We start from the raw sequence: 8,782 nt of genomic DNA on the forward strand, positions 1-8,782 counted from the left end.
GCTTTTTCTATGTGTGATATTCTAGTATGTGTATTTCTATGTTGGCCGGTGTGGTTCCCAATCGGAGGCAGCTGTCGCTCGTTGTCTCTGATTGGGGACCATACTTTGGCAGCCTTTTGGCACTGTCTAGTTGTGGGATCTTGTTCCGTGTAAGGTTTGTTGTCTGTACTACCTTTGGACTTCACATTTCGTTTGTTGTTTTGTCGGATGTTTATTCTTTGTAAATAAACATGTATGCATATCACACGCTGCGCCTTGGTCTGACCCGTCCTTAAACGAACGTGACATAATTTTCTGTACCTTCACTAACCGTTTTTGTGTGACACATTCTTTCCCAGAGTCCTATTTTCTGACGTTTGTTGCATGTCGACTTGAAAGCTGGACATCTTTCCTGTTATTTTTATGTAGCATTTTCCCACACCTGTTGTATTTTCCTTCTGCATGCTCCGTGTCCCTTGAATCTCTGTTCTCATTGCGTTTTGTGCGCCATTTTGCATTCTTCTTGTGCCCCCGTGCAATCTCATGCACAGCGTATGCAGCTTCTCCCTGCTGGCTTACTTGCATGCTAACTTCCTTGACTGAGACTGTCTGTATGGTAGTTGCTAACGTGAGATCTGCCATCAGCTGCAGTTTGCGAGACAGTCCATTATCAAGTATGCAAACGAGAATTCGGTCCCCGTATAGGCTCTGACAAATGTCTCTGCCTTTTCCCCAGGCCGCTGCACTTTGATAAAACTGGCATGTTCGTGAATAACAATGAGTTTGGGGAAAAAATATTAATTATATTTCTACATGACAACATCAAAGTCTGCTTTCTCATCCTCTGATACGAAGGTGAACGATTTGAAAATGTTGCCCATGGCATATATGAGGAAACTGGCCTGCACATCGCCATCTTCCTGACCCAATTTGGTCGCGGTTCTGAATCTCATACAACTTTATTTCCAATCCGTCCATTCCATCGGTTTATCAAAGCTAAAGATTTGTGTGTCAAGCTTTGCCATTGTCCACTTTCTTAGTAGGATGTGAGCCTCTCACCTGCTTCTGACACCATGTAATATAAAGTAAATGTCCAGTCAGAGGAGTAACTTTCTAGGTACGTTGTTTTAATGTACAGTACCAGTCAAAATGTGGACATACCTACTCATTCAAGGGTTTTTCTTTATTTTTACTATTTTTTACATTGTAAAATAATAGTGAAGACATCAAAACTATGAAATAACACATATGGAATCATGTAGTAACCAAAAAAGTGTTAACCAAATCAAAATATATTTTATGTTTGAGATTCTTCAAATAGCCACCCTTTGCCTTGACGACAGCTTTGCACATTCTTGGCATTCTCTCAACCAGCTTCACCTGGAAAGCTTTTCCAACAGTCTTGAAGGAGTTCTCACATATGCTGAGCACTTGTTGGCTGCTTTTCCTTCACTCTGCGGTTTGACTCATCCCAAACCATCTCTATTGTGTTGAGGTCTGGGGATTGTGGAGTCCAGGTCATCTGATGCAGCACTCCATCACTCTCCTTCTTGGTAAAATAGCCCTTACCCAGCCTGGAGGTGTGTTGGGTCATTGTCCTGTTGAAAAACAAATGATAGTCCCACTAAGCCCAAACCAGATGGGATGGTGTATCGCTGCAAAATGCTGTGGTAGCCATGCTGGTTAAGTGCGCCTTGAATTCTAAATAAATCACAGACAGTGTCACCGGCAAAGCACCCCTACCTCCATGCTTTACGGTGGGAACTACACATGCAGAGATTATCCATTCACCCACACAGTGTCACAAAGACATGGCGGTTTGAACCAAAAATCTCCAATTTGGACTCCAGACCAAAGGACAGATTTCCACCGGTCTAATGTCCATTGCTCGTGTTTCTTGGCCCAAGCAGGTCTCTTCTTATTATTGGTGTCCTTTAGTAGTGGTCCTCTGTAGCTCAGCTGGTAGAGCACGGCGCTTGTAACGCCATGGTAGTGGGTTCGATCCCCGGGACCACCCATATACAAAAACAAAAACAAATGTATGCACACTTGACTGTAAGTCGCTTTGGATAAAAGCGTCTGCTAAATGGCATATTATTATTTATATTATTATATTAGTAGTGGCTTCTTTGCAGCAAGTCAACCATGAAGGCCTGACACAGTCCCCTCTGAACATGAACCTATCCTCTGCAGCAGAGGTAACTCTGGGTCTTCCAGTCCTGTGCCGGTCCTCTTGAGAGCCAGTTTCATCATAGCGCTTGATGGTTTTTGTGACTGCACTTGAAGAAACGTTCAAAATTCTTGAGATTTTCCGTATTGACTGACCTTCATGTCTTAAAGTAATGATGGACTGTTGTTTCTCTTTGCTTATTTGAGCTGTTCTTGCCATAATATGTACTTGGTCTGTTACTAAATAGGGCTATCTTCTTAATGCTCAAATGCATTAAGACGGAAATAAATTCCACAAATTAACTTTTAAGAAGGCACACCTGTTAATTGAAATGCATTCCAGGTGACTACCTCATGAAGCTGGTTGAGAGAATGCCAAGAGTGTGCAAAGCTGTCATCAAGGCAAAGGGTGGCTATTTGAAGAATCTCAAATATAAAATATATTTTGATTTGTTTTAACAGTTTTTTGGTTACTACATGATTCCATATGTGTTATTTCATAGTTTTGATGTCTTCACTATTATTCTACAATGTAGAAAATAGTAAAAATAAAGAAAAACGATTGAATGAGTAGGTGTGTCCAAAATATTGACTGGTAGTGTACGTCTCACAAGAAATCCCGAACATAATTCCCGTATTGCCATAACACTGTTGTACATACTATGACAAGGGCCAGGAGTTCAGCACTCTGGATCGTCATTGCCCACTCATATCCAGAAGGTTACATTGTAATAGAGCATACACTGTATCATACAGTAGTTGTTATAGAGTATACTAATTTTACCACTGTAGATTTGCACAAAGAAACAGTATCCTATCTCGCCAGCTTGAACATGTTTCGAAATACAATGTTTTGTGCAACGTCTTGTTTGAGTGAATGAAATCAGAATATTTGACATTTTGGTTGGTAAGGAGCAGAGGCAGGACAGGAGGGAGAGAGAGGGAAATGAGAAACATGGAAGAGTGCATTGAGAAGGGAGGAGGAACAAGGAGAGAAGAAAGACACACAGATGAAAGACACACCTGCCATCACTACATCATTACTTGCCTGAGCCCTCTTCCTCTCGCCGCCTATTTTGGCTACACCCCGTCTGTGTGACAGAGAAAAGGAAGCAGAACAGGAAGGCTAAAAGACATGAATCAAAACCTCCATTTTGTATACACACTTATCTTCTCAGCACACCAGTGTTATACTCCAAATTAGATTTCCATCATGCATTCACATGATATGCTCCATTCCAGACAGACACCATTATATGGGATGGTTCTGAGGTGCTCAGGGACTGTCATCTCATCTCCTACACTAAGACATGTTTGCAGCATAGGAGTCATAAGGCCAAACAGTTATCAGGTATCTCTACCTAAAAGTTTTAGGGACAGTTTCCCGGACACAGACTAAGCCTAATCATGGACTAAAAAGCATGATCAAGTTTCAAGTTTCAAGTTTTAATGTCACATGCACAAGTACAGTGAAATGCCTTTCGTGCAAGCTCTAACCCCAACAATGCATTAATCAATACAAATGTAATACTAATAATAACAAGGTAGAACAAAAACACACGAGATATACAAATAAGAAATAAGAAGAACACGATAAGGGAAGCAAGCATTATTATACAGGGTCAGGTCCAGTATTTACAATGTGTAGGAATACTGGATTGGTAAAGGTATATACAGTGCATTCGGAAAGTATTCAGACCCCTTGACATTTTCCACATTTTGTTACGTTACAGCCTTATTCTAAAATGAATTAAATAGTTTTTTTCCCCTCATCAATCTACACACAATAACCCATAATGACAAAGCAAAAACTGGTTTTTAGAAATGTTTGCTAATTTATAAACAAACTGAAATATCACATTTACTTAAGTATTCAGACCCTTTACTCAGTACTTTGTTGAAGCACCTTTGGCAGCGATTTCAGCATCGAGTCTTCTTGGGTATAACACTACAAGCTTGGCACACCTGTATTTGGGGAGTTTCTCCCATTCTTCTCTGCAGATCCTCTCAAGCTCTGTCAGGTTGGATGGGGAGCATCACTGCACAGCTATTTTCAGGTATCTCCAGAGATGTTCGATGGGGTCAAGTCCGGGCTCTGGCTGGGCCACTCAAGGACATTTAGAGTCTTGTCCCGAAGCCACTCCTGCATTGTCTTGGCTGTGTGCTTAGGGTCGTTGTCCTGTTGGAAGTTGCACCTTTGCCCCAGTCTGAGGTCCTGAGCGCTCTGGAGCAGGTTTTCATCAAGGATCTCTCTGTACCTTGCTCCGTTCATCTTTCCCTCGATCCTGACTAGTCTCCCAGTCCCTGCCGCTGAAAAACATCCCCACATCATGATGCTGCCACCATAGGGATGGTGGCAGGTTTCCTCCAGACGTGACGCTTGGCATTCAGGCCAAAGAGTTCAATCTTGGTTTCATCAGACCAGAAAATCTTGTTTGTCTTGTCTGACATTCCTTTAGGTGCCTTTTGGCAAACTGTAAGCGGGCTGTCATGTGCCTTTTACTGAGAAGTGGCTTCCATCTGCCCACTCTACCATACAGGTTACTGTCAACTGTGGGACCTTATATACATAGGTGTGTGCCTTTCCAAATCATGTCCAATCAATTGAATTTACCACAGGTGGACTCCAATCAAGTTGTAGAAACATCTCAAGGATGATCAATGGAAACAGGATGCACCTGAGCTCAATTTCGAGTCTCATAGCAATTTCTTTTTTCTATTTGTAATAAATTTGCTAACATTTATAAAAACCTGTTTTCGCTTTGTCATTATGGGGTATTGTGTGTAGATTGATGAGGAAAACATTTAATTGAATCAATTTTAGAATATGGCTGTAAAGTAACAAAATGTGGAAAAGGGGAAGGGGTCTGAACACTTTCCAAATGCACTGTATGTATAGCAGCAGCTTATATAATGATTGTATGTGAGTGGGTGTGTGTAGAGTCAGTATACATGTATGTGCATATTATGTGTGTGTGAGCAAATGATGGAGTGAGTGTTTATGTGTGTTGGAGTATCAGTGTGCATAGTGTGCAGGGTCCTGTGAGTGTGCAATTAAAATACAAAGGTCAACTCAGATAGTCTGTGTAGCCATTTTGTTAGCGATTTAGTTAGTTATTTAGCAGTCTTATGGCATGGGGATAGAAGCTGTTCAGAAGCCTGTTGGTGTCAGACTTCATCCACCTGTATCGCTTGCCGTGTGGAAGAAGAGAGAACAGTCTATGGCTTTGGTGGTTTTAGCGATTTTCCGGGCCTTCCTTTCACTGGAGAATCCTCATTTTATTCCTGGATTAATCTTAGTCTGTGTTTGGGAAACTGGCCTATGGTGTTTCCATAGATAGGGCTAGGTTTAGATGTTCCTTATTAAGTTAAGCCATGACACAACCCACATCTTCTAAATGTGTGACACATAACCAAGGCTCAGAAGACCAATTTGGTCACATATGCAATGAAATATTTTGCTATGCGACCTGGAGTTTTATTTTGGGAGCACCAGTGCGACTAAAAGAAAATCCAATAAAACACTAATTCAAATGTGATTTTTAGTAGAAGGACCATCTCATTCCAAAATCATGGGCATTAATATGGAGTTGTTCCCCCCTTTGCTGCTATAACAGCCTCCACTCTTCTGGGGAGTGCACAGGGACATTGTCATGCTGAAACAGGAAAGGGCCTTCCCCAAACTGTTGCCACAAAGTTGGAATCACAAAATCGTCTAGAATGTCATTGTATGCTGTAGCGTTAAGATTTCCCTTCACTGAACTATGGGGCCTAGCCCGAACCATGAAAAACAGCCCCAGACCATTATTCCTCCTCCAACAAACTATACAGTTGGCACCATGCATTCGGGCAGGTAGCGTTCTCCTGGCATCCGCCAAACCCAGATTTGTCCGTAGGACTGCCCGATGGTGAAGCGTGATTCATCACTCCAGAGAATGCATTTCCACTGCTCCAGAGTCCATTGGCAGCAAGCTTTTCACCACTCCAGTCGACACTTGGCATTGCGCATGGTGATCTTAGGCTTGTGTGCGGCTGCTCGGCCATGGAAACCCATTTCATGAAGCTCCCGATGAACAGTTATTGTGCTGACATTGCTTCCAGGAGCAGTTTGGAACTAGGTATTGAGTGTTACAACCAAGGACAGATGATTTTTATGCGCTTCAGCAATTGGCGGTCCCGTTCTGTGAGCTTGTGTGGCCTACCACTTCACGGCTGAGCCGATGTTGCTCCTAGATGTTTCCATTTCACAATAACAGCACTTACAGTTGACCGGGGCAGCTCTAGCAGGGCAGAAATTTGACAAACTGACATATTGACTTGTTGGAAAGGTGGCATCCTATGACGGTGCCACGTTGAAAGTCACTGAGCTCTTTAGTAAGGCCATTCTACTGGCAATGTTTGTCGATGGAGATTGCATGGCTCTGTGCTCGATTTTATACACCTGTCCTGCACATAACACTAGTGAAGTAGCTTAATCTTTTGACACACTCTTACAAAATTAAAGTACATCTGTGGTCATACTTGGTCATGTCCTGTGAGCCCTCTGTTGGGGCATTGGCTTTACTTTGGACTAAAAGACAAGAGGGAAGGTAGGAATGACACTCCACATGCTCCTCTGGTCCTAGACCTGATGGGTATCTGACACGTACACCTCTCCTGCTTCCTGCTGCCTACTGCCATGCATAGGAGGGCGCTATCACAGGCCATGCTATGCAGATATCAGACCAGTTGACTTTCATGTTAGATACTATCTTATAATGAGAGCCTTACTATCTTATAATGAGAAATACTCTGAAGTAAAAACATTTTTGCCGCTGAAATGGCTGAGGATAGAGCGCGTGTGTTTGAACATGCTTCAGTTTGTTGGCGGTCGGCTAGTTGGGTTAGGAGCCTGCATACGTTTGTTATTGTTTTGTTGTTTGATAGGGGCTTAGGCTGTATATGTGTATTTGTATGATGGGAATGTTAGATGTTAGTATTGAGGTACAGGTATCTAGGATTTAAGTTTGCCCACTATGCCATCCCTGTTAGCTTCCTGTTTTCCATGTATTTATAGGCCCCGACATGGGAAGGGAAGTGAACCCTATTCTGGTGCGCACATCACTCCTCAGCCTCTATTCTTTATTTTCAAGTCAAAAGGAAATGAAACATCTTCCTGGCCGAACGCACGCACGCACGCACGCACGCACACACACACACACACACACACACACACACACACACACACACACACACAGACAGTTTTGCTTGCCAAAAAGACACGTGTGTGTGTGCATATGTTTGTGTGTGTGTGTGTGTGTGTGTGTGTGTGTGTGTGTGTGTGTGTGTGTGTGTGTGTGTGGCCAGGCAGGAAGATGTTCCATTTCCTTTTGACTTACCACTGGTATGTAATATACAGTGCATACAAGTGCTGAAATGCCTTCATACAGCATCATCACTGTGATAAACAAAATGTCATAACAAACAGCAAGTTTACAAGGGTGTTTATCGTAGTCTGGGTGGTAGATTGATGAGGCAATGCATAGAGCCTGGGCCCCACCAGCCCACACTCCCTCTCTCCCTCTCTCCCTCCCTCCTTCCAAGCTATTTGAGAGGTCAGGCCCTGACACCATCCTCTGCCCCTCAGCTGCTGAGGACCGATAGGTCAAAGGTCAAGACAAATAGGAAGTGACCAACACAAATATAGATATAACAGACAGGGGTGATTCTCAATGTGGATGTAGCTGGGGAGAGTTTTTCAAGTGAAGACTTTGAAGGAGACAAGGCAGTTGCAACAACAAAACAGCAAAAAACAACATAAAAAACAAATCAGCAAAAAATCAATTAGAGGGAAAACAAGCTAATCGGAGCAGTTTTCCTCCTCCTCCCCTTCTCCTCTCTGATTGCATTCTTTTGTACGGAGCTGAGATCCCTGGGCTTTCCAGACTGTTGGTCTCGTGAAATCTACAGAAGAAATGAAAACAAAACAGCCTGTAGACTACTATTGTATCCACGGCTGAACGTTTGTCTCTGTGTGTGCGTGCGTGTGGGTGTGGTATGTAACCTCTACGTTTACATGTACTTGTTTTTGTGCATGTACAGTCGTGGTCAAAAGTTTTGAGAATGACACAAGTATTGGTCTTCACAAAGTTTGCTGCCTCAGTGTTTTTAGATATTTTTGTCAGATGTTACTATGGTATACTGAAGTATAATTACAAGCATTCCATAAGTGTCAACGGCTTTGATTGACAATTACATTACGTTTATGCAAAGAGTCAATATTTGCAGTGTTGACCCTTCTTTTTCAAGACCTCTGCAATCCGCCCTGGCATGCTGTCAATTAACTTCTGGGCCACATCCTGACTGATGGCAGCCAATTCTTGCATAATCAATGCTTGGAGTTTGTCAGAATTTGTGGGTTTTTGATTGTCCACCCGCCTCTTGAGGATTGACCACAAGTTCTCAATGGGATTAAGGTTTGGGGAGTTTCCTGACCATGGACCCAAAATGTCGATGTTTTGTTCCCCGAGCCATTTAGTTATCACTTTTGCCTCATGGCAAGGTGCTCCGTCATGCTGGAAAAGGCATTGTTTGTCACCAAACTGTTCTTGGATGGTTGGGAGAAGTTGCTCTCGGAGGATGTGTTGGTACCATT

Source organism: Coregonus lavaretus, assembly GCF_964263955.1.
Source record: "Coregonus lavaretus genome assembly, chromosome: 30".
NCBI lineage: Eukaryota > Metazoa > Chordata > Actinopteri > Salmoniformes > Salmonidae > Coregonus > Coregonus lavaretus.